At 46.4% G+C, this 26,070-nt stretch overlaps 1 protein-coding gene across 10 annotated transcripts in view; it reads left to right on the top strand.

Annotated features, from left to right (window-relative positions):
- The window catches only part of LOC135908105 (uncharacterized), a 126,598-nt gene that overhangs the window by 35,702 nt on the left and 64,826 nt on the right, over window positions 1-26,070 (top strand). The window contains exons 2-3 of one of the 10 annotated variants that reach the window (XM_070539541.1): window positions 18,888-18,941; window positions 22,105-22,218. The exons of 8 other annotated variants lie outside the window; for them this stretch is intronic. The gene's annotated coding sequence lies outside the window, so the exon portion shown is untranslated. Of the gene's footprint in view, window positions 1-16,063; window positions 16,132-18,887; window positions 18,942-22,104; window positions 22,219-26,070 lie in introns of those variants that run through there. One more of the 10 variants, XM_070539544.1, reaches the window with a different exon arrangement.

Genomic DNA, 26,070 nt, shown 5'->3' with positions numbered 1-26,070 from the left:
GAATACTTCGTACTAATGATAGCGCGTTCTAGCTGAGTTAGGAGGCATCATTCAACATTTCCTTTTCTCAAAGACACATTGTATTACTCGGTCCTTCAAATGGTGCATATGGCAAGGAATGGAGAAGTGTGACTGACAAAATAGCAAATTTTTCAAATAGTTGAATACTTCTACTGCGTTTGGCCCCGGCAAAAGCGAGTAAGCTTGAACATTTAGAATTTTTTTCTCCAAACGTAAAAAACTGCAGGAGACACAACTAAAGTATATAATGATAGCGTGCTCTACACAGTATATTATATATATATATATATATATATATATATATATATATATATATATATATATATATATATTGTTACACACGTCACGTCACATGTCACAAGCTGTCATGAACCACGCCTGCCGCGCAAACAACCAGATGAAAGAAAGAAGAGAACGACGTGAGCCAAGCTGCCGCGAGACCGCTATTCAACAACCGCGCCTATCAACCAGATTCATCTGGTTCTGCATTAAAACACCTCGTGTGTAACATTTGGTGGAGCTGTGCGGGGTAACTCCCACGACCTACAACGGAGCCACCAGCACAAGAGCTACGCCGAAGCCGTCGCCTCGCCGGACTTTCGCCGTCGCGCTCAGTCATGGCCACAGAGCAAAATACCCTCACCAGCAGTGCCTCGGCGAGCCCAGTCCCTATCCAGCACTACCGAGAGCCACGCACGTTCTCGGCGAAGGCAGAGGAAGATGTGGATGAGTGGCTAACCCATTACGAAAGGGTAAGCCAATACAATAACTGGAACGCTGCCAGTCAGCTTAGGAACGTTGTTTTCTTCTTGGCCGGCACGGCGTTGGTATGGTACGACAACCACGCGGACATGCTAACTACGTGGACACGCTTCGTTGAGGAAATCAAAAAGTGTTTCGGTGACTCGGACGCAAAGAGGAAACGTTCGGAACTCACATTAGCCCAGAGAGCTCAGGTACCCGGCGAGACTTGCACTACCTACATCGAAGAAATTTTGAAGCTGTGCCGCACCGTCAACCCTCACATGACAGAGGAAGATAAAGTGGGGCACGTGGTAAAAGGAATAGCGGAAGACGTGTACAACTTCCTCATTGGTAAAGAGAACTTGCACACTGTACCAGAACTGATACGGCACTGCCGTACGTTCGAGGCGCTGAAGACTCGCCGAATTACACCAAAGTTTGGACGGCTGGCCAATGTAACGACTGTAGCTAGTGTTGACACGAGTCCTCTGCTCCCAGACCTTTGGTCCGCCATCCGCCAGATAGTCCGCGAGGAGCTCCAGCGACATGACGAACAGGCACGTTATGCGGCGCCTCGTTGCAGCTCCTCCGTTTTCCGAGACACTTTTCGGGAACCCCCTTCGGCTACTTGGAACCACTCGGTGAACGTCGCGGATCTTATCGGCTCCAGAGACGAACCGCATTACATTACGACCGAACCACCACGCAATGATTCGCCCCCTCAACGTTTTGATCCACGCCCACGCAACTTTCGTCCACGAAGACTCGCCGCTACCTACGACTTTCAAGGGGAAGAGCCTCGTTACCCTCAACCGATGTCTTCGGCAGATTACTTCAATCCGCATTCTGAAGTTCGCCCTTCGCCAGTGTGTTACTGCTGCGGCATGCCTGGCCATATAGCTAGGTACTGTAGCCGACGCCGAGCATCAAACTACGGATCGTCAGCGCCGACTACGCGGTCTAGCGGTCGTACACTGCGCACTCAGTGGCCAGGAGACTCCTCTTCAGGAAGCCACTTTCGAGAGGACCGATGCACCGCCCAGGAGACCTACTTTGGAGCAGAAAGAACCCGGAACCGCTACCGCTCCCCTGCCTCCGACCCTACTCTGACGCCACCACCAGCCTTCCGAGCCTCCCGATCACCATCCCCTCGGCCGCGATTCACGTCACCATCGCCTCGGCGCCGTTTCGTGTCGCCCCCGCCGGGAAACTAGCCAGCGCGGCCGATGGAGGTGAGGTCGCTGGAAAATGTGTGCTGCCGACTTAACTGCCTCCAACTATTTTCATGCTAAAGAATAAGGTTCATGTACTGATTGATGGGGTCTCCACAATGGCTTTAGTCGACACGGGAGCAACTGTCTCGGTCATGAGTGTGGGGTTTAAAGGCCTTCTGGGACGCAAGGTTATGTTTCGTTGGGACCAGTGCACAAGTTTCCGTGGAGTCAGTGGTGAAGCATTATACCCGGTTGGTGTGTGTAACGTGGATGTGTCTTTGGGTGGGAAAGTTTTTAATGCAGAGTTTACTGTTCTTCCTCGCTCCTCGCATGACGTGATTCTGGGGATTGACTTTTTGCAGTTGTGTGGTGCGAATGTTGATTGCCGGACGGGAGAACTCAGTGTCGACACCAGTGTTTCACCTGTGCTCTTTGAAGGTGAAGCTTGCCCGGAGAGTGTGCTGTGCGTGTCTGAGGATACGGTTGTGCCCGCCTTATCCGCGATGCGTGTTGCCGTCGCCTGTTCATCTCCGACTCCTATCTCGTTCGATGCTGCAATGGAACCTGTACATCGGAACTGCCTCAAGAAAAACGTGTTAGTTCCGCACTGCGTGGTCTCAGTGACCAATGGATGCGCGGGGCTGTGGGCGCTAAAATGTTCCACTGAAGCGGCAGTGCTACCTCAAGGCCTAAAGATTGCCACGTTTCCGACAGACTCTCCCGTATCGGTGGCAGTACTTGCGGAACTCCCCGATGAAGGAGCAACCAGTGTCTCGAGCTCCGGGAGCTCGAAGATACTTTCCATGATTGATAAGTCACTCAGCGATAATGAGCGTCAAGTTTTGATGGCCCTGCATACGAAACATACCTCGGTATTCGACTTTGCGCGGCAGGCGTGGTTCATGACAGCTTGTGACAATATATATATATATATATATATATATATATATATTGTTACGGTGAAGGGAACGAAGAAGTTGGATTGGCCTAGACGAAGACGAAGTGTGGCAGTTGCCTGAACGCCATATTCGCCAGTTGTAAATATACGTTATTTTACACTCGTGGGCCTGCTTTCTTCCTGCAACATTTTGGTGGAAGGTGCGGGGTACAATCACGGAACTTCGAAGCGGACGTCATCTACCTGCTCTACCTGCCGCCACAATGGCAAATCAACCGACACAAGCGACAACGCCTCAGCAGCTCGTGCCAATGGTCATCCTCACTCATCCACGGGACCCAGGGACATTTTGTGACACGGACAACGCCGACGTCGAGGACTGGCTTACGATGTACGAACGAGTGTGCGACAACAACAGGTGGGATCCAACAATGATGCTAGCAAACGTCATATTTTACCTTAGAGGAACTGCGAGGCAATGGTACGACACACACGAAGCTGACCTAACGAGCTGGGATGTCTGCAAAGAAAAAATGCGAGACCTGTTTGGCAGACCTGTCGGTCATGAGCTGGCGGCAAAAAAAGGACTTGCGTGTCGCGCTCAAACGTCCACAGAATCCTATGTCGTCTACATACAGGATGTGCTGGCCCTCTGTCGCAAGGCTGATAACAACATTACCGAGGTAGACAAGATTGGTCACATATTGAAAGGTATTGCAGACGATGCCTTCAATCTCCTGATGTGTAAGGATTGTGCCACTGTGGATGCAATTATAAAGGAGTGCCGGCGCTTCGAACAAGCGAAGGGCCGCCGCATCGCTCAGACTTTCGACCGATTGCCCAATACCGCCGCGACATGTTCTTGCGAAGACCCGCCACGCTTCGTTCAGCCCACAGGACCAGAAGAAATCACGCGCATCGTTCGCTATGAGCTTGAGGCCATGGCTCCGGCTCCAGTCCGTTCTGACTGTCGGGAAAGCGTGCCCGCTATCTCCCTTATACAAGCGGTCGTTCGGGAGGAAATAGCAAGTTTAGGCATTCCATCTCTCTGCTCGGTCCGCCATACAAACACCTACCAGATTTCACCGGCCGCTCGCTCCCAGACGCAAAGCTTTCCGCCCCCTCGTCGCAACCCAGCTGACTGGCGCACAGCGGATGATAAACCTATCTGTTTTAATTGTTCCGGTATTGGACACATCGCCCGTCATTGCCGCAACCATTGGTCGTCGCCTCCTCGCTGGTCCTCTCCGAGTCACTACCGCCAAGTACCAGACAATCGTACTTTCTCGCCCTATACGCCGACTAGGAACATCAACGCCGACAGTGCTCCCCCAAGATCCAGCCGCTCCCCGTCTCCGCAAGGCCGTACGTCCCGTTCGCCTCTCGTTCACCGCTCTTCGTCCCCTTCTGCAACCGGTCGCTTCGCTTCAGGAAACTAGGCGGTGCAGCTCCCGGAGGTGAAGCTGCATCTACGACCCGGCCCACAAATCCTCTGTTGAACCTGCCTACATGTGGAAACCTACTGGACATTGAAGTTGATGGCGTCCCTGTTAGATTTCTCGTTGACACAGGAGCGCAGATTTCAGTTATGAGCGCTGCTCTCCATCGAAGGCTCAAGAAGGTTCTGACCCCCGCCGTACCGTGCACCGTGCGAGTCGCCGATGGGAGTACGTCACCTGTCCTTGGAATGTGCACAGCACGTGTGACCATTGGGGGCCATTATACTGTTGTTCTATTTATTGTCCTTGAACACTGTCCGCACGACCTAATTCTCGGCCTCGACTTCCTTTCGAAACACTCTGCCCAAATTGACTGCTCCGCAGGTGTTGTACAGTTGGATCTGCCGCTTCCTGCCGACGCAACAACTTGTGTTTCACACCGCTTATGTTGTGCTGAGTTTGCAAGGCTGTCTCCACAAGCGGCTACAAATGTCCTCCTGACGTCCTGTCCTCCCGTACCTGATGGCGAGTACGTCGCGTCGCCGCTTACTGACGTGGTTTTGTCGCGCAATATTGCCCTACCGAGCACCTTAATCCGGATCCGCGAAAACTGTGCTCGCGTGCCAATCCTCAATTTTGGATTTTCGTCGCATGTGTTGCCACACGGTATCGCCATAGCGCATATCACTCCTTTGGAAGAATGTGAGATTTCTTCTTTGACCTCCGAATCCTTCGTCAGTACCAACGGACCTTTGTCACCCACTCCTCCGTACTCGACGCCTGCGGACGATGTTTCTAAGATGATCGCCCCTGACCTTCCTTCCGAACAAATAACAGCTCTTCGTCAGCTCCTGTCATATTTTCGGGACATCTTTGATTTGGACGACCGTCCACTTGGCCAGACATCTGTTGTCACGCATCGCATCAACAACGCCAGCCCCATTCATAGGCGGCCATATCGCGTCTCCGCAACAGAAAGGGCCATCATACAGAAAGAGAGTAGACAGGATGATGGACAAGGACATCATTGAACCTTCCAGTGGCCCGTGGGCATCACCGGTTGTCTTAGTGAAGAAAAAAGACAACTCGTGGCGCTTCTGCGTTGACTACCGGCACCTCAACAGGATCACAAAGAAGGATGTGTATCCCCTGCCGCGCATTGATGATGTTCTTGACTGCCTTCACGGATCCCAATACTTTTCATCAGTTGACCTCCGCTCCGGCTATTGGCAGATTAGCGTCGATGAGATGGACCGCGAGAAAACAGCCTTCATCACACCGGACGGTCTGTACCAATTTAAAGCCACGCCGTTTGGATTATGCAATGCGCCAGCTACATTCGAGCGCATGATGGACTCTCTCTTGCGCGGCTTGAAGTAGTCTACATGCCTCTGTTACCTCGACGATGTGATTGTGTTTTCGCTGAACTTTGAGAGCCACCTGCGGCGCCTCACAACCATACTCTCCGTGTTTCGCAGGGCTCGCCTTCAGCTAAACTCCTCCAAGTGCCATTTCGGTCACCGTGAAATTAACATGCTCGGCCATGTCGTAAACGCCGCTGGAATCCAACCTGATCCGCAGAAAGTTCACGCCGTGCGAAATTTTCCTGTACCTTCTTCAACAAACGATGTCCGTAGTTTCCTGGGCTTATGCTCTTATTTCCGGCGATTTGTGAGAAATTTTGCCGACATCGCTCACCCTCTCACTGACCTTCTTAAGAAAGACGTCTCTTTCTCTTGGGGACCTGTGCAGGAGAAAGCCTTTTCTACCCTGATTGAGCGGCTTACAACTTCCGCAATTCTGTCACATTTTGACCCTTCTGCGCACACTGAAGTACGAACTGACGCTAGTGGTCATGGCATCGGCGCTCTCCTCGCTCAGCGTCAACAGGGCCAAGATCATGTCATCGCTTACGCTAGCCGCCATCTTTTCACACCCGAGCGAAATTACTCCATTACCGAGAGAGAATGTCTCGCACTCGTATGGGCGGTCGCGAAATTCCGGCCGTACCTTTTCGGTCGGAGCTTCTGCGTCGTAACCGATCATCACGCCCTCTGCTGGCTCTCCTCTTTGAAGGACCCAACTGGACGACTTGCACGTTGGGCATTGCGTCTACAGGAATATACATTTTCTATTATGTATAAGTCAGGGCGCCTGCATAAAGACGCTGACTGCCTGTCCCGCAATCCCGTGGATCAACCGGACGATACCGATGCAGACTCAGACATCAGTGTTCTATCCATCTCCGACTTCCTCCATATTGGCGACGAGCAGCGCAAAGATCCTGTTATTCGAACACTTATGGAACGCCTAAGCTCCTCGCCCAATGACCCGTCCCTCCGCATGTTCACCTTGCGCGATGGAACTTTATACCGTCGTAGCGTTCGTCCTGACGGCCCGGAGCTCCTCCTAATCGTTCCCAAGCACCTTCGACTAGCCGTGCTCCAGCAACTTCATGACGCTCCTACTGCTGGACATCTGGGCATCACTCGTACATACGACCGCCTGCGGCGCCGCTTCTTCTGGCCCGGCATTTATCGCTTTGTGCGCCGTTACGTCGCTTCTTGCGACCTGTGTCAGCGCCGGAAGACGCCTGCTACGCCTCCCGCTGGTTTGCTTCAACCAATCGATATCCCCACAGAGCCTTTCTTTCGTGTGGGCCTAGACCTCCTAGGCCCCTTTCCAATTTCTATCAAAGGCAACAAATGGATTGCTGTAGCAACCGATTATGCCACGAGATATGCCAACGCGCGAGCGCTTCCAACCAGCTGCGCTACAGATGTCGCAGACTTCTTACTATACGACGTCATCCTGCACCACGGCGCCCCTCGCCAGTTGCTGACGGATCGCGGCCGCTACTTCTTATCGAAGGTCGTCGATGACCTGCTCCGCTCCTGTGCAACAGAACACCAGGTTGCTACCGCGTACAACCCTCAAACAAAGGGCCTCACCGAGGGACTCAACCGCACGCTAACTGAAATGCTGGCGATGTACGTTTCCGACGATCACCGCGACTGGGACGTCGCTCTACCATACATAACTTTCGCATACAACTCGTCTCGTCACGACACTGCCGGATTTTCACCATTTTACCTTTTGTATGGCCGCGACCCCACCTTGCCCTTTGACACGTTGCTACCTCCCGCAGTACAATCATCCAGCACTGGTTACGCTCGCGATGCTATTGACTTAGCCGCCCAGGCCCGAGATGCCGCCCGTCATCGCCTCACTCTCTCGCAAGCTTCTCAAAAGCGACGCTACGACCTTCGGCACCGAGACTACCATTCTTCACCTGGTTCCCTTGTCCTTCTCTGGACGCCTTCACGTCGCGTCGGCTTGTCGGAAAAACTACTTTCCCGGTATTCGGGTCCGTACCAGATCTTACTCCAACTGTCCGGCGTGACATACGTGATCGCCCCAGTCGGTCAGCCTTCAGTGCATCGCAACGTCACCAGCGATGTTGTTCACGTCGCCAGGCTTAAGCCCTATGTCCCCCCATTAAGTGAGGCTCTATAATTTGCACCGGGACAGAGTTACTCCACCGGGAGGGTAATGAATGTTACGGTGAAGGGAACGAAGAAGTTGGATTGGCCTAGACGAAGATGAAGTCTGGCAGTTGCCTGAACGCCATATTCGCCAGTTGTAAATATACGTTACTTTACCCCCGTGGGCCTGCTTTCTTCCTGCAACAATATATATATATATATATATATATATATATATATATATATATATATATATATATATATATATATAGTAGGCAAAGAGGGATTCTTCAGGCTACCCTTCAAACGTAAACAACTTGAGTCGTGCTACAAGGTAAACAGAACAAGTATTTAATTTCGACAGTTTCGATCGGTGGACCGATCTTCATCAGGGTTTTAAAAAACATGGCAGTTTGGCCCTGGTAGTGAAGACACCAGACCGGGTGCCCGGTCGTTCTTACATACATCAAACCGAGAGGAACAGTTGCGACCGTGATTGATTTTCGGCGCCTTGGCAGATTTACAGCAGCCTTTGGCAGCTATGCAGGGCAAGAGGAAGGCGGAGTCACATGTGTGTAGATCAAGAAGGTCAGTGAGGAAAAAAAAGGAAAAAGAAAGAAAATGGAAAGAGAAAGAAAAAAGCACACAGCAGGACGTAGACGTAAGACTGAGAATGAGGGGAGCGCGAAGTAGCGGCAGCTAGGTTCCCGTGCACCCGAGCCAAGGAGGGAGAAAGCGGTCGCTCCACAGCACCAGTGCGTGGGCTGCCGTTGTAGCGGGAGAGAGGGCAAGTTGAATCGGGTGGCGGGGGGCACAATAGAGAAGGGGCCCAGAAGGAAGACAGAAAAGCGGCAACTTGTAGAAAGAAACATTGTGTCACAGTACACATATACAAGGCACGGCCCGTTCCGGCAACTTTGTGGTCCAGCTACGGTGCGAAAAAAAGAAAAAATATAGTTCCAAAAAAGAATATATGCATGGGATTCGCACAGCAAGTGCGCCCATGGGCTTAGATTTAGGAAGTCGAGTTAAATAGCCTCCTTGTGTTCCAGTTTTTGAACGTTTAACAGACAACTGACGTCAAGGCAGCACGTGCGTATTTCAAGAAGGGCAATAGGTCACTCAGAATGACCACTTCAGTGGCAGGGTCCAGGAAACTGAATTTATTGGTTTTCCGCTCGCCCCCTTGAGGCGCATGTGGAGGGGTGAGCAAGCAGTGAATAGCCAGCATCTCAATTTTAGAGTACAGAGCATGTATTCGGGTTTCCCATGCACTTTCACGGCATATCCCGGAGGCACGTCAGCGGCCCCGGACTCTCATTAATTCCTTTAATGTACGTTCCAAATTTATGGATGAAAAAGGATTCTCTCTGCTCGCGTGCATGGGTGTGTTGGAAACCAGATTGCAAGAGCACAACGCTCACGCGTTCAAAGGAGTGATCTGGCAGCCGAACGTGCCTGGAGAAGGGTAAATTGGGGAGACTTTTCCCATGCGCGCGGTGATTGTTAAACCAATAGGCGGAAAGGGGTCTCTGTTTGGCCGATATATTCCTGCTTACACACCTCGCATCGAATTTTGTACACGACGTTACTGGAATCACAGTCAAGATTTTCGGTAAATTTATATACGAAGGGCGAGTTCGATGCTTCAGCCGTGTCTGCGGTTGTCATGTGACGGCATACCTTGCAACGAGGTTTCCCACACAGTCGACAGCCCTTGGGCGTGTTTGACTTCTGTGTCCTCGCCCTGACTAACAAATCCCTTAAATTTTTGTTTCTTCTATACACAACCCGAGGCGGCTGCTTGAAGATAGTAGCGAGTCGGATGCTCTGTTTCATGATATTAAAATGGCGGGTGAGAATGGCATTGACCCGCGGAGCACCGGTGGTGTATGTGAGGACCAAGCTTGGATCTGATTGTGTATTGGTATTGCTACCCTTTTCTCCCATTATCAGTGCTCGATCTAAGCTGCGGGTGCGTTCAATGGCATCGTCTACTATTTTTGGAGGATATTTTTGGCGTATGAGAGCAGATTTCAGTTCCTCCGCGTGTCGCTCAAATTGCGCAGATTTGGAACAGACTCTTCTGTATCTGTGGGCCTGGGAGTAGGGAATGCCTGTTTTGCAGTGATGGGGGTGGCTACTATAAAAATGCAGATATCGCTGACGATCTGTCGGCTTTTTGTATAGGGACGTGCAAATGAGACCGCCACTCAGTGACAGAGTGACGTCGAGGAAGTGAATACTATTTTGGGAGAAGTTGTGCGCAAAGCAGATTGACGGGTGCAGAGAATTGAAATTAGAAATGAAGTCTAAGAGACTTTGTTCATTGTCGGCCCACACAAACAAAATGTCATCCAGGAATCGCTTATAAAATATTGGTTTTACGGCCGAGTTTGCGAGGAAGGGTATTTCTAAAGATGCCATAAAGATATTTGCATAATTTGGCGCCATCTTCGTTCCCATGGTGGTTCCACTGATTTGCAAATAATGCTTGTCCTCGAACTCAAAGTGATTATATTTCAGTACTAGATTTAAAAGAGTCTCAACTGTGTCTTTATCTAATTGCCTAGGTTGGCTGGAGCCAGCGTAAGCTGAAACTGTGGAAGCTATGCCCTCGGCGTGAGGTACAGGAAGCTATGCCCTCGACATCTTTGGTTTACAAAGATGCGACATCCATAGTGACCAAGTAACCCCCCGCCGCTACCGTCAGGTTTGATACCTCCCGAAGGAAATGATTTGTGTCTTTAATGTACGAGGGACATGAAGATGGGATGTCCTTAATGAGACTGTCCTTAATGAGACTTAATGAGATCTATGGGCTAATTTCTACAGAGTCCTGCAGATTTGAGAGGTGCGTTTCATGCAGTTTATACATTGAAATCTGTGAACAATACTAGAAATTAAACGCAGAAAGAGTGCTGGCCTCGTTCACTCAATGCACTATAAATAAAAGGTGGGCACTCTATCGCCAAATGCTTTTTAATTTTAATACAAGCATCTTTTTCCCTGGTCACTGGGACCCGAAGACTGTAATAAGACGACATATGTGAAAAGCGCCTTCACGATTAGAACTGAAAACCTAGACAATCGTGAACTTGGTCCTCTGCTGTTGCGTGCGAAAAGCAACAAGCACAGTTCAGAAAGAGTGCGCGAACACCGTATTACATCACATCAAATATGTGCTCGGATACTTTCTCCGCTCATGGGTCAGACCGCTGGGGAACCATGGTCATAGCTCTGGACCCTGCTACAGCAATACCTCTCCTGGAGCTGATTCCTCGTGAAAAACCCTTTCCACAATGTAAGGTTAGATGTTTCTAAGTGCGGGCACAGCCAATAAAAGCTTAGTGGATTGTGAAACAACATGCGCGTCTACGTTTGAAGAACCGAGTGCACCAACCTCAAAACACTCTGCTGGACCGCGAGATGGGACTGAAAGGACCTCGAGCAGAAAACGGAAGCACCACGAGGAAGAAGTAGCTGTCACAGATGGTACCATGCCGAGTGATATTAGCACGGATGCTCAAGTGCAAGGCTTAGAGAACAGAGAAACGTTCCCGAGGACTATAAGACGCTTGTTTAAAATGTGAAAGATTCATTCGTACGAGAAAGAAATCAGTCGAAAAAGGTTTCTCTTCTGACATTGGCGCCTCCTTCATGATCGAGAAAAAAAAGTTGTGAAGTACTTTCGTGCATCGGAAAGGCAAGTTCGCATGGCTGTAAAAATTAGGCAACAGCGAGGAATTTCGGACTCTATGGCAACAAAGTTAAATATACCACTAGGCGAGAGAACAAGCATAACAAAGTTCTCTAAAGATGATTTTGCATCCGTCTCACTTCCAGCTGATAAACATGTCGTTCGAGGCAACCAAAAAAGATTACTGCACAGAAATCTCGAGGATGCGCACGAGGATTGGAAGAAAAGTTACACGAAACTGGAGTGCGGCCTTTGGATGTTCGCCTACCTGACGCCACGCCACTGTTTACTTGCTGGCGCTCCGGAAGCGCACTCCGTTTGCGTTTACATTTACCACGAAAATTTAAAATTGATGCTACAGTCCTTGGGCGTTTTATAAACGATTGATTCCTTCCTCGAGATGAGTGTGTGAGATAAAGAATGAGAGCTGTATGACCGGTATATGCAACAATTGCCCAGGAGCTTCGTCGCTCACATCGTTGATATTGAGCTCTCCTGCACAGAGCCCGCATTCGGTAACAAATATTTCTGTCCGTTAGTGGGCTAGGGGAGTGAGCTGCCGATTGGAAAGAATCCTGTTAACCATTAATGACTTCGTGGGTCGTGTCCTTGACGTGATAAATAACTTAACATCGCATCGCTTTCTCAGCAAGCTCCAAGTTCAGCCCCTACGCAATTCGAAGACAACTCTCATACCTGCAGAAGCCATAGTTTTAATGGATTTCTCTGAAACCATACCTTTCTCTTACAGAGCACCGCACACTATATATTGGTACAACTCTCAGGCAACAGTACACCCAAGTAGACAATGTAGACATTCCGTAGGTAGAAGATATACACTGCTTTTCATTAGGCACTACTTCCCAGTATAATAACAGAAAAAAATCGCAAACTTCTGCTGCCACAAGGAAGATTTTAACGCGATAGCGTGAAGGAGAATCTGGCGTCGGCGTCCCGCGTCGGCATTAAGCGTCAGTTCGACAAAATTTCGAACCACGCATACCCAACCACTTCTCTACCACCAATGGTGCTCATATCTTGTCTTTCATTTTTTAGAAAGTTATTCGTCGGATTTTCAGAACGGCACCCAGAAACAAATGCGATGGAAAAAAGCACCGACGGTGCATGTCCTTTATGTTAGCCTTTTTGAGACTGAAATATTAAAAGTGCGACGCAATAACAGGAAATTGACCATCGCAAGACGCCAACCTTCTATCAGCAAGCTCGCCTTCATGCACAGCATTTGTATTCAGCGTTTCCCGTTAAGCATTACGGTTACATAAACTGCAGTTGCCGGGCAGCTTGAAAAGCAGTAAGGGGTCTTTGAACGCTATGCTGTTCCGCTCTTAAAGGCGAAGCTTAAGCGTCCTCCAAACTTTAATTCGGATGCTACATGGCATTTTCTTTTTTCATATCACACGGAAAAAGCTCTTGTGATCTGGTGGTTGGCATCCTAAAAAAGGTGGCTGCCAAGAAAAACCTTGGCTAATTTTGACGCCGCTTGAGTTGTACAATTGGGAACGCGAAAGCCTTTTTGAGATAAAGCCTATTTGTGTGCCGTAGAATGCAATATTTGAGCCACAAGTTCAACCGTCCACCAGCTTTGCGAACACTGTCCGCATTAATGGAACCGAGCCTTTGCAATATTTTCAACCGACGACACTATTTCAACTAGAAGTGGCACTCGCGCCTTTGTCAAGGGCAAGAAGTGTCACTCCTGTTCGACAGCGCGCATTTGCTCGACTTCAAAACTGATATGTGCCACGTTCAGGCTCATGTGCTGAAATCTGGTTGGCACTTATTTTTCGTAGCCATGACAATAAAAAAAAAAGAGTCGGCCAACAATCTGGCGCTCCAAATGACTTGTCTCGGTTTTCATAGAATAACAAAGCCAGAAACTCCTTACTGAATAGTTTCTCGGGCTCAATTTGATACCAATGGGACTTTTCAAGGCGGCAACGCTTAATATATGTCTGCTGCCTACGTGATGCACGTAGGCAGAATACATATAAATAATAAATAAATAAAAATGCTTGCGTTTACAACATAATACCTTTTTGTTACTTCGTGCATTCATAGTAAAGACGTAGGGCTACCTAATGATGTAACGCAGATATTTTAGGCAGACGACCAAAGCAACGTTTTTTTTACCTTGAATATAGAATGTTTCGCAAAAACAGAATATTACAAATGTTTTCCTTGCAATCCACTGTAGCTTCGACACTTTCAATATTGTTCAATTATGCTGTGTTGAGTGTGCCACCATTATTATATACTTCATTTGTGTCTGCTAATTTTTCTAGTTTTTGAGGAGAAACTTTGAACGTAGGATTTTTACTCTTTTTGGACGATTCCAAAGTTAGTCGAAGTTCTCGAATATTTGAAAAAATTAGCTATTTTGTCAGTCGCAATACTTCATTGTCTTGTCATACACACTGGATCCTACAATGTGTCCTTGAGATAAAATGTTGAATGATTCCTTCTAGATCAGTTGGGCAAGAAAAACAAATTCTCTCCAAAATGCTACAAAAATTTTGAGAAGGAAAATAACCGCGGAGAATGAGTTTTGAACTGCAACAAACATGTGGGAATTTTTTCAGCTATGTCTTTGATGAACGAAAAAACGCCGATGCATTCGGCGTGCAATGACCCAAACGCAAATGTCATCAGTGAAAGAGCAAATCCGTACTTCATGCCTTCTCCATTGGAACGGAAAGTATAAACTTCATTAGTACTTGATTCGATGCCACTCAATAAAAAGTTAAAAAAATAAGCTTGAATATGTCTCTCAAAGGCTCCGTTGTCCACAAACGTCGTCGTTCATAAATTTATTTGTGGTTTTTCTTTTCTCTACCGCCCGTGGCATTGTGTTGACAATCACTCCCCAGTGTTGTCAAAAACAGTGAAGTTCAGCACCCCTTCTGTCTCCATGCGGCGAGTTTCCGTTTTATCTGGTTTGTAAATATATGACATACCACTCAAACCATCTCGGTGGATTGCAATTGCGGAAGAAATCAGGGCCTCTTGCATTGCGATCAGTTTGTGAATATACTTTATCGCGGCGCGCAAACAAGTTTCGTGAAGCTTCCAAAATGATTACCTCAGTAGAAAAACACGGGTATTTTTACTTTCCTTCCGCTGCTTTTTAACTCAACACTTTCTTTCTCTGGCACATTGGTGCTCAGCAAATTCCATGAAGATTGTTCTCTGGGTGCTTCAGATCTGCGTTTTTTTTTCTATATGAAGTAATTTCACCGCGTATTTTACCACTCCCAATTAATAATATATCCTGAGGGCAATTTAGTCATACATTTAACACCGCTACCATAATTATGACCATGCTGGTGGTAGTTTTTCCTCCTAGCGAATATTCTCTGCAATCACTGCTTCAAGAGAATGAAGCTTTTGTAGAGTATTCAGCTATCAGTATAACGGGGAACATGCACTGTGGCGCCCTATAACGTAAAACTATTCCAATATGTTTTCATTCCAATCTCTTGACGTCAAATTTGCGTAACCGCCGACGCAAGCATCGGGTCGTCATCCGCAAGGTTGTCTGAACAGGCTAATCAAACGCTGTCTTTTTCATAGGAGGTCACATTTGTTCGCTTGAAAAACCAGTAACATTACCTACACTGAATGGCGTGTCTTATCCAATTAGCTGACAAGAGACGAGGAGCACGCTCAAGTGGAGAGGGATTCGATGGCGCTGAGCCACTGCACTGAATATCGATAACCGGATGAAGAGGGTGGTGCCGGTGTCAGCGATTGTTCCGCTTTTCCTTACTTAGCTGGTGGTGGCTGTCCGAAAATCGTGGTGGCATGCAATGGAAGCGTCAGAATGACACTAAAACGGATCCTCAGCAAAGAAGAGTTGGTAGAACGCGGTCGTAAACGTTCCGAAAGTGCTCGAAAACGTTACACGGCCACACAACAAGTTTTATAACACGCAAATAAACCCATGCTCTCCGACAGGTGCGAGTAGCCAGTGCATCAGTGATCGGCGGCAGCCATCTTTTATTCCTTTTGGAACGGGGCAGCCTGCGGCTATTCAGAATAAAATTCAGTTTTGTTCGGCATAATAATGCACCTTTAAGGCGTACACGTCACTTTGACGCGGTGAGTTTTTGTGGTTTTGTGACGTCGCGTGACAAGCAGGTGAAGTGGGTGCACCCCGAAAATTTTTGACACATAGCCGAAGGTTAATGGCGAAAAGGCGTCGAATCAGAAATAACTTTTTTCATTTATTCGGTCAAATCATGCATAGTCATTGTGTACACGTTATATGAGATGCTGAGCTATCGGGGTTTTCGTGACGTCGCATGACAGACAGGTGAAGGGGGGCTGGCCCCCAAAAAAAGTTTTCACCAATCGCGCAGGACTGATTGCAGAATTGGAATAGAAATGTTTGGAATAGTCTTACGTTATAGCGCCCATGCTAACGTAAAAAGGTATTTAAATACTGTTAATGGTGTTAGACACCTTTATAGGTTTCCAGTGTTCGGGTGCAGCGGAAGTTTCATAAAAAAATTCGCTGCCTACCACAGCTGAATATTACAAGAGAAGAGCCCCAACGACGAAAGCCGACGACGCGTTCACATTGGAGATAAATGAAGCAAGAAAACCCGTGGTATGCGCTCTGGTTTTTCTGAATTGTATTTTTGCATTGCAACAAGGGAGCCAAGAGAGACAATTTTAGTGCCATATCCCACAGGTGGCATGAGAAGGTGTAATACAAAACTGTGTTGTGGTACAAAGCCATAAAACTAGCATGGCCACGCTTGTTTCATAGCCGTTTCGTGAAGACTCTCGTGGAAATAATCTTTCTCTTCAATTGAGGCTAACATAAACATATTAGTTGTTTTTGTAATTTCCTGACAATGGCTGCTTCTTTTCTATTACTAATAAGAAAGAACAAAAAACAATGAAACGCTGCACGCTACAACGCTGAAGAAACGCTACATTAGCTGCCCAAGGAAAACAGAAGGGTATATGACAACACTAAGTGAAATTAACTAGCAGAAACTTATCTTTGTTAGAAAGGATATGAAAAGCACGAAATTGTCTGCTACTCTTTAACTTGTGCACAACCGTATATTGACATAAACTAGTATTCTACTATCATCGCCTCTTAACAAAAAGTGTTTCCTTTACTGCAAGGACGATGGAATTAAAATGCTATAAACTTCTAATATGATGTATGCCTTTACTCAAAGAAAATAGGGAGGAGTGAGAATCAAGAAGTGTCAGTTTTCCTCCTTCAGACCAGCGGTTCCTTCCTTCAAACACATTTTAAACGTCTAAAAATACTTACTCGCCTAAAGTAATACTTCACATGTGTCACACTCTTGCTTACATAAAACGTAGAGCAGTTTCCCTCTTGCATACGTATCAGGCGCGTTACCGTCGCCCGCGACGAGAGCACCGCCTGCAACTTGTTTTCGACATAATATAGTATCAAGCAGCATCAGTGGTGGATCCAGCAACTGAATTTAGAAGGAGGTAGCACTTCAATGGCTTCTGGCGGCAGCCCGAACCACGCCTAGCGTGCCGAGGCTAACGCCACCCACTCCTACGGTCGGAGCAGCCAACTCAGCCCTGCCATCTCACAAAGTGTCCACACCAATTTCATCTTCAAGCTCCGGCAGCAGCCAAGGCACCGCAGAGGCCACATGGGTCCTGGCGACCTCCGGCCTGGTGGGGACGAAGACTTCGTCACTTGAGATGAAGTCTACGCGGCGCACACATCACTCCCTGGAGCGGGTGTCCAGTGCCTCGCAAGAGGCTATGGACACCAGTCCAAGCCAAACGGCGCAGGTAGCGTCGAAGGAGCGGCGAGGTTCTCTTGACCGCTCCAGAAAGGACCAAACACCAATTACAGGGCCTAACAATGGCATTGTAGAGTAACGTCATTCTCCTATCTCTCAAGACACACACCACAATGTTCTTTTCAACATGCATGACATTATGCAGTGGAATGTTAGAGGACTACTAAGAAACCTAGATGATGTCCAAGAAATTCTCTCTAAGTTTAAACCTAAAGTGCTGTGTGTACAAGAAACCCATCTAACTTCCAAGCACACCAACTTCTTCCGACAATACATGACTTTCCGGAGAGACCGCGAGGATGCTGTCGTATCATCTGGCGGTGTAGCCATCATTGCTGATAGAAGTATAGCATGTCAATATTTCAAGCTCCAAACGGCCCTTGAGGCAGTGTCCATTCGAGCCATACTTTTAGATAAACTCATAACCATCTGATCCTTGTATATACCACCACATTGTCACCTTCACAGACGCGACATAGAATCAATAATAGATGAGCTCCCGGAGCCCTATCTGATTCTTGGTGATCTTAATGCACATAGTAGTTTGTGGGGCGATGCACGCTATGATTTGCGAGGGTGTGTTATTGAACAGTTGCTTTTTTTCTTCTGGAGCATGTCTTTTGAATACAAAGGAGCCCACGTATTTTAACCTGGCTAACAAGTCACATTCTGCCATAGATCTTAGCATTTTCTAGCCGACGCTATTACCTTATTTTAAATGGAGTGTGCTGAATAACCCATATCGGAGTGACCACTTCACTATAACCTTAAATACGATGGAACAAGATCAACTTCTCCCGCAGGTCCCTCGGTGGAAGGTTGACACAGCCGATTGGGAACGGTACCGAACTCTTACTCAGATGACGTGGACTGAGATGTCCGGTATAACAATAGATGATGCTGTCACATACTTTACAGCCTTTATACTTGATGCCGCCTCTAAGTGCATTACTCAAGCAAGTGGCACTGACTCCAAGCGGCGTGTTCCCAGGTGGAACGATGCATGTAGGCAAGCACGGAGGAACCAGAACAAAGCGTGGGCGCTGCTTCGCGATTCGCCAACAGCAGAAACCTGGAAAACTTTAAGCATGTCAAATCACAGGCGAGGAGAACGCGCCGACAAGCAAGACGAGAGAGTTGGGCAAAGTTTATATCAAGCATTACCTCTTACACAGATGAGAGAAAATCTGCAATAGAGTGAAGAAAGTCAATGGGCAACGAACGTATTCCTTACCTTTAGTAGATAGCCACGGAGAAAGCCTGGAAGATCAAGCCAACTTTCTAGGTGCACATTTTCAATGCATATCGCGCTCCTCGCACTACTCCGAAACCTTCCTAAACTACAAAACGCGAATAGAACAGCAAAAGTTGCAAAGAAAATGTGCTACAAGTATGACGTACAACGAGCCCTTCTGCATAGCACAACTGCAGGCAGCAGTGAACAGTTGTAATACATCCGCCCCAGGTTCAGACCGCGTAATGTATGAGATGTTGAAACAACTACCCTCCGAAACACAAGAAACCCTCCTTTACCTTTACAATGTTATATGGTTTTCAGGCGAGATTCCACCTGTTTGGAAGGAGGCTATTATAATTCCAATTCTAAAGCACGGTAAGGATCCTTCCTCTATTTCAAGTTACAGACCTATAGCATTAACAAGTTGCCTCTGCAAAGTTTTCGGAAAAATGATCAACTGTCGCCTACTACACTTCCTCGAATCAAACAAATTGCTCGACCCATACCCGTGCGGGTTTCGGGAGGGTCGATCTACCAATGACCATCTCATACGTATCGAGGCATGTATCCGTGAAGCTTTTGTTCATAAGCAGTTTTTCGTATCAGTTTTCCTAGATATGGAGAAAGCCTATGATACTACGTGGCGGTTTGGGATATTGAGACCTCTCACAGTTAGGTATACACGGTAATATGTTCAATGTTATCGAAAGTTATCTGCGTAGTCGTACATTCCGTGTTCGAGTGGGCAGCGTTCTGTCACGGAAATTTGTACAGGAAACTGGAGTGCCGCAGGGCGGGGTGCTCAGCTGCGCGCTCTTTATAGTCAAAATGAATTCTCTTCGTCTACGCATGCCACGTAACATCTTCTATTCAACATATGATGACGATGCGCGGATAGGATTTCAATCAATTTCTCGCAATCTGTGAGCGACAGGTCCAGCTTGGTCTTAACAATGTCTCCAAATGGGATGATGAGAAGGGGTTCAGGCTGAACCCACAAATAAGCACATGTGTGGTTTTCTCTAGAAAAGAGGCCTGCACCCTGATCCCGAAATTGTTTTGTATGGGGAGCATCTGCCTGTAAATAGGGAACATAATTTTTTAGGCATAATCTTAGAAGCGAAATTAACCTTTATACAGCACATGAAGTATCTTAAAAATAAATGTATGAAAACAATGAATATCTTAAAGGGGCTGTCACGCACAACCTCGGGCAGTGCTAGAAAATGTCTCATGAACTTGTATAGAAGCCTCATACGCACACGACTAGACTGTGGAGCCATAGTTTACCAGTCGGCTACTCCAACTGCTCTGAAGATGCTAGACCCTGTCCACCACTTAGGAATTCGCCTATCAGCAGGGGTTTTTAGAACAAGCCCAGTGGAAAGCCTTTACGTTGAATCGGATGAGTGGTCACTTCATCTGCGGAGAACATATTCGTCTTTCATGTATTTTCTGAGAGTGAACACAAACAGTGAGCATCCCGCGTATTCCACTATAAATTATTTGTTCAGTTCTCAACATTTTCGCAACCGGCCCACAGTGGCAAAGCCTTTCTCCCTGCGTGTTAGAGACATAGCTGAAGAAACAAGGGTTCCACTGCTTGAATACCACCTTATGCCCCCTGTTATACGGCCCCCGCCCTGGCAGTGGCAACTTATACATTGTGATACATCTTTTGTAGCTGTTACAAAGCGCGCGCCTGTCGCGCATATCCGAATGCACTTCCTCGAATTACAGCACAAATACTCCTCTCCTGAATTTTTCACAGACGCATCGAAGTGTTATTCTGGCGTGTCTTACGCAGCGGTCGGTCCATCCTTTTCGGATTCCGATGTTATGCACCCTAGCACAAGTATTTTCACAGCAGAAGCCTACGCGATATTGGCCGTGGTTAAACACATTAAAGAATTTAATATCCAAAAGGCAGTTATATACACAGATTCTTTGAGCGCCATCAACACTTTGAAAACTGTCAAAAAATATCAAAACCCTATCATTGTATCTCTTTACTCAGCATTACTAACCACCTATGCGTCCAAGCAGCATATCATGGTATGCTGGGTGACGGGGCACCGAGAGATAGACTGATTAGATTGAGAGAGGCTGAGATAGATTGGCTGACCAGCTAGCAGCATCCGTCCACACGAACGCTTCCAACACTTCCATGACTGTCCCAGTAATGGACCTCAAGCCCTCAATAAGGAAAAAGCTAAGGGCTTTCTGGCAGGGCTTGTGGGACAAAGAAACGGAAAATAAACTACATGTTTTCAAGCCGTGTCTTGGCATCTGGCCACCGGTATCAAAGAACCGCCATACAGAAGCAACACTTTGCAGACTTAGGATGGGACACACATACAGCACACACGCATACCTCTTGTCCGGTGGTAATCCACCCACGTGTGATAACTGTGGTGAGCCACTTGCCGTGGTTCACATCCTGATGCAATGCAGAGAATTAGACGCAAATAGGAAAAAGAATTTTCCATTACCACACCGGCAGCGAATTACACTCCATCCTCAGATGTTCATAGGCATACAACCTCTCTTTAAATGCCAGTCCCTGCTTCAATTTTTAAAAGATACACATAGTTTTCGTGTTATAGCCCCACGAAATCCATAGCACAGCCTCTTAACAGAGGTTTCTGCTGCGGTAACTGCAATAAAAGAAAGCACCTGCCTCCCAGCCTTTGGGCTCAAAGGCCCCCCGGAAGCATAGGTGCTATTTACATATTCTTGAATTTTAGCTCCATGATCGCTTATCACGCGTACTATATCCACAGACCACTACATGTATCACTATCATAATTTTATACTATATATTATTTTACGCTTCCATGACACTGATTGATTTTAGGCCACTTTACAGCCATGTTGCATCCCACCATCGCAACTCACAAATCAGTGCTTAACACAATATTATCAGTCATGGTGCTCTTTGGCCATACCTGGCCCTAGCGCCACTAAACAACACATCCATCCATCCATCTAGGCCACCAGTGCCTCTAGAGAAGAGAGCTGCAATACTATCTAATTGGCTAGCTGCTGCGAATACCGAGTTGTAGGCAATACATGCGGAGTAAGAGCACAGTAAAAATGCGTTTGCATGTTTTCTGGCAATTCGGGGAAGTACTATACGAAGACATTCATAGACATGCCGTGTGCACAGGAAACTTCAGCCATTGCTGCAAGATTTGCAGCAAAGTAGCACATTCCCTCAGGGGCTATAGAGCGCACAATCATCCCAATGGCAGCCCCAAAGAAGGGATATTGTAATTTCTTAAACAGAAATATGTGGACTTCTTAGAACATGCTGGTTGGGGTGGATGATTGGGCGCCGTATTTTAACACTCGTTTGGGGCAATTTTTTGCGAATGCGAGGCTAGTATTTGGTGCACCAGCTCATGTGTATGAACAGTTGAATTGAAGTGTGCATATGTTCGACGGAGCAGAAAACTTGTCTTTAGAGAGATTGTCCATTAATGTATAGAATAACATACGTACGCATGTACAAGTGAGATAATTTGCATTTTTCTAGATTTCTTGCGTCATCTGCAACGTCCCTGGATCAGCATATGACTCATCGGTCTCCAGTGTGTCCAGCATGTACCAAGGAAGTGAATACCTGTTGCGATTATGGACGAGGATATTTGTAGGCCTGCTAATATCATTCATACTGCTTGGTGACCTTGTTTATCCACGCTCGCCATGGATTTTCAATGGATATACTGAACTCGCAACAGAACAAGAGTATTTCAATGTGTATCGCTGTTCTTCCCTAACATTGTGTAGCATGCCTTTGAGAGATCTTAAGGAAGGTGACGCATAACTTTAAAGACAGCAGACTTAACAAGTTCATTCCTATTGTTATTGCAGCAGGAGGCATACTGCAAATCCTCTGTGAAGAGAGGCACGAAATGGTAGATCAGTGGATTTCTTATGTGAGAGATATTGAACCGAACATCCGCGTGGAGTGAGAAAATACCCTATCTGACAAAAGCGCAGTGCACACTGTCAGGAACTTCCTGAAGGACTACCTCGCATAGGAGTTTTTTTTTTGTCTTTAGCACCGTGATGGCTTCTGGCGACAGGGAGGGGGGTGAGTTACTGTCATGTTTTTTTAACCAGTAAAACCTGTCCAAAGCTTAATTTGCTCTCGATAAACTACAGGCTAAAAACGGATGCGTTACCGCAAAAATTACCTTGCTCAGTGTCTCCTGGCCTATGCGCTGCAGCCGCAATTACGGCGCATGCACTCAAAAGTAGAAGCATTGTATTCATGAGTCCATTGGACACAAAAGAGGATTGCGAAACGCCATCAATGCAGAGCATGTACAGAAATCGGAAGCATTCATTTACCATCGGAAGCACAACTTTTTGCTACCCATTTCTACAAACAACAAAACTGCGAGGCTGGTGAATGACCTTGAAGTAATGTTTGCGACATACCATCATGGCAGCATGCGGATATATTTGCTGGTTTCAAAGGCAAACTTGAAAACAAACTGAACATGCGCGGACTTGTTCACAACTTTGGATAGCACCATTTAAAAAGGTATATCACGTGTTTGATAAAGATTATGAAGGAGCTGAATACTAAAAGGTCGTCGCACAACTTGAGGTAGCACACTTGTAAAGGGCATGTCATGTTTTTGATAAAAATGGAGAAGGTGCCAAATACTAATGCGTGTCTGTGCTTTCCCAGCATAACAGAAGGCAAGATCACAACCCTTGCAGGCCACACTGTAGAGGGTTAAAATACATAAAAACTTTTTCCTGTTATATTTTTTTTTGGGGGGGGGGGGGGCACATGCTGTAGCCTGCGTATGACTGATACGGTGCTCTAGAGATCTGCAAGTAACAGAAAACATGCTGCCCTTTCTTTACCCAGCACTAAGGGGAAACATGCAACTGAGCTGTAGCAGGACACCTCTGAGACGACTAGAAAATAATAGGGAGAGATCAGCGAGTCGCCTAGTGCAAGTTCAATCAAGTTAAATGCTATGGGACACATTACTCGTGGGTAGAAAAATAACATATGATGACATTTCCTGCCACAACACTCGCTGAATACAAAATTAAGACGAAGATGTCTATGGTATTCCTATATAAACTTTGTCAAATGAAAGTGAAGCGAATCATGCCAATGACAAGAAAATATTTTGAAAGTTGCGTTGGCATTTTTTGCTACGACTTGTAGGTGAACTCGGTTTGCTGAGGTAGACAGGGTGAGTCCTTTGAACACTACTAAAATTTTCTTGCCCAGGCTATACATGGAAATCTCTTAACCAGAGATGGTGAACACTGTGCTTGGTTACTCCACAGCTGACAGAATTGTTTGTGAGCTTTCGAGGACTGTCGGCCATTATTTCGCGCACATTGTTTCATTCTTCTTGTATCTGCCGCTGCTGGTGAAATATCATCGTAGGATGCTCTTGTAGCAGCTCTGGATATTTTCTCACGGTCATCTAAGAGCTTTTGCCAGTTAAGCATACTTGTTTTTGCTCTGCTTCATTTGCACTGCATTTGGCGTGGCTCAGGTGTTACAGACATAAGCAAATAATAATGAGATGAAAGCTGGAAAGTTTATTCATGTTACAAATAAATTCTGAATTCCGAAGTAATGTTATAGAAATTTACTGTATTGGCATATGACCAGTAGCCTTAAAGTAGTATTTCTGTTATAAATTATTGCCATAAAAGAATTTTGTCGCCTGCCATATCAATGAAACTTACTTTGCAATAGTACAATGAACAATAACTACATAGTCCACAAGAACCAATATAATCTGTAACACATAACATATAATCTTCCGGGAAAGATCCTACACAAAGAGCGTTGCGAACAAAGTGGAAAAACTAGAAATATTGCTTTTGAGCTACGACCCTCATGTGGTTGCTATCACTGAGACGTGGTTGCATGATGGCGTACACGACGATGAAATTATTCCGCCCGGCTATCAGATACACAAGCGTGATCGAGGCACACGTGGCGGAGGAGTTGCTGTTATTTCTAAACTCGGTATTGATGTCTGACAAACCAGATTAATGATAACGAAAGCCTGTTTCTGAATGTCACTGTTAATGCTGCTACATTTATGCTTCGTGTTGTTTATGAACCCCTGAAATGTCAGAATAATTTCTCGACCAACTTTACGACCATCTTCTTCTAAGCCACCCACGACACTTGATTATTACAGGAGATTTCAACCTTCCAGCTATTAAATGGGATAAACTAGTTTACGGGCAATCTAAACCGAGTGATGTTATTTTAAACACAATGTTAGCTCTGAAGCTTGATCAAATTTTCTGTGAACCTATGCGCAACTGTGCTGTCTTGGACTTATTCTTTGTAAGTGATATGTTTTTAAATGGTGTTATTAGTACTGAACCTGATATGTCGGACCACAGCTTATTGTTTTTTTTCTTGGTCTTATCGAAGGTTCGCAGGGCATTCGAGTACTCATTCAGTGTGCAATAATGACTTTGCCCGCACTGATGATACATCTACCACAGATTACTTAGACACTGCTCTAAACCACACTGCACATGATGATGTTCATGCCTTGTGGGCACAATTTAAAAAGGCATTCATATTCTCCATTGAACAATATGTCCCATTCCGGAAGGTACGTAAGAACCGTAAAACCCCATGGATCGCTAGGGATATTATCCATCTTGAACGTAGACTCAAGCTACTTAGAAAGCGTAGAGACGTAACATCCGAGAACTTTATTGAATTGAAAAGAAATTTGGCAACTAAAGTAAATAAAGCGCGGACGCATAACTATCAAGTCACTCTTGCCGCATTCATCAGAGATGATCCTGCTAAATTTTGGAGATTTCTCGGTCAAGGCAATGAAACGGTAAGCAAAATTAAACTGAACGGCAAATTTGAAACTGACGGCTTTATAATATCGCAGGCTTTTAATATTTATTTTCAGAGCATTTTCTCTCCGTCAAGTGCTAACGTAGGCCAACCCGATATGCTCGATGATATGCACATTCCTATCATCCCAAGGGAAGGTGTCTTAATTATGTTAAGAAACTTGAGCACCAGAAAAAGTATAGGACCAGATCAAATCCCAAATATATTTTTACAGCGCTATTCCATACAGATAAGCGATTTCTTGGCAGAGGTCTTTACTGCATCCTTGCGTAGTTGCAAACTTCTGGACGACTGGAAAATTGCATGTGTAAGCCCCTTCTTTAAGAAAGGTGATAGGTCAATAATTTCTAATTATAGGCTGATTTCTTTAACTTCTGTTTGTTGCAAGGTACTGGAGCATATTGTGGCTCACCATATCCAGTGCTTTTTAGCAGAAGTAACGCCTTATCTCCTTGCCAACACGGCTTTCGGAAGGGAATGTCCACGACGGCACAACTGGTAACAACTATTCACGACTTTTTAGCAGCTCTAGATCGTTGTGGCCAAATTGATATACTTCTGTTGGATTTTCCGGAAGCATTTGATAAGGTTCCGCACTGTAAATTACTCATAAAA

Source organism: Dermacentor albipictus, chromosome 5, assembly GCF_038994185.2.
Source record: "Dermacentor albipictus isolate Rhodes 1998 colony chromosome 5, USDA_Dalb.pri_finalv2, whole genome shotgun sequence".
Classification (NCBI taxonomy): Eukaryota; Metazoa; Arthropoda; class Arachnida; order Ixodida; family Ixodidae; genus Dermacentor; species Dermacentor albipictus.
Note: the sequence above shows the minus strand (reverse complement) of the source record. Positions and strands in the feature narration are given on the sequence as shown.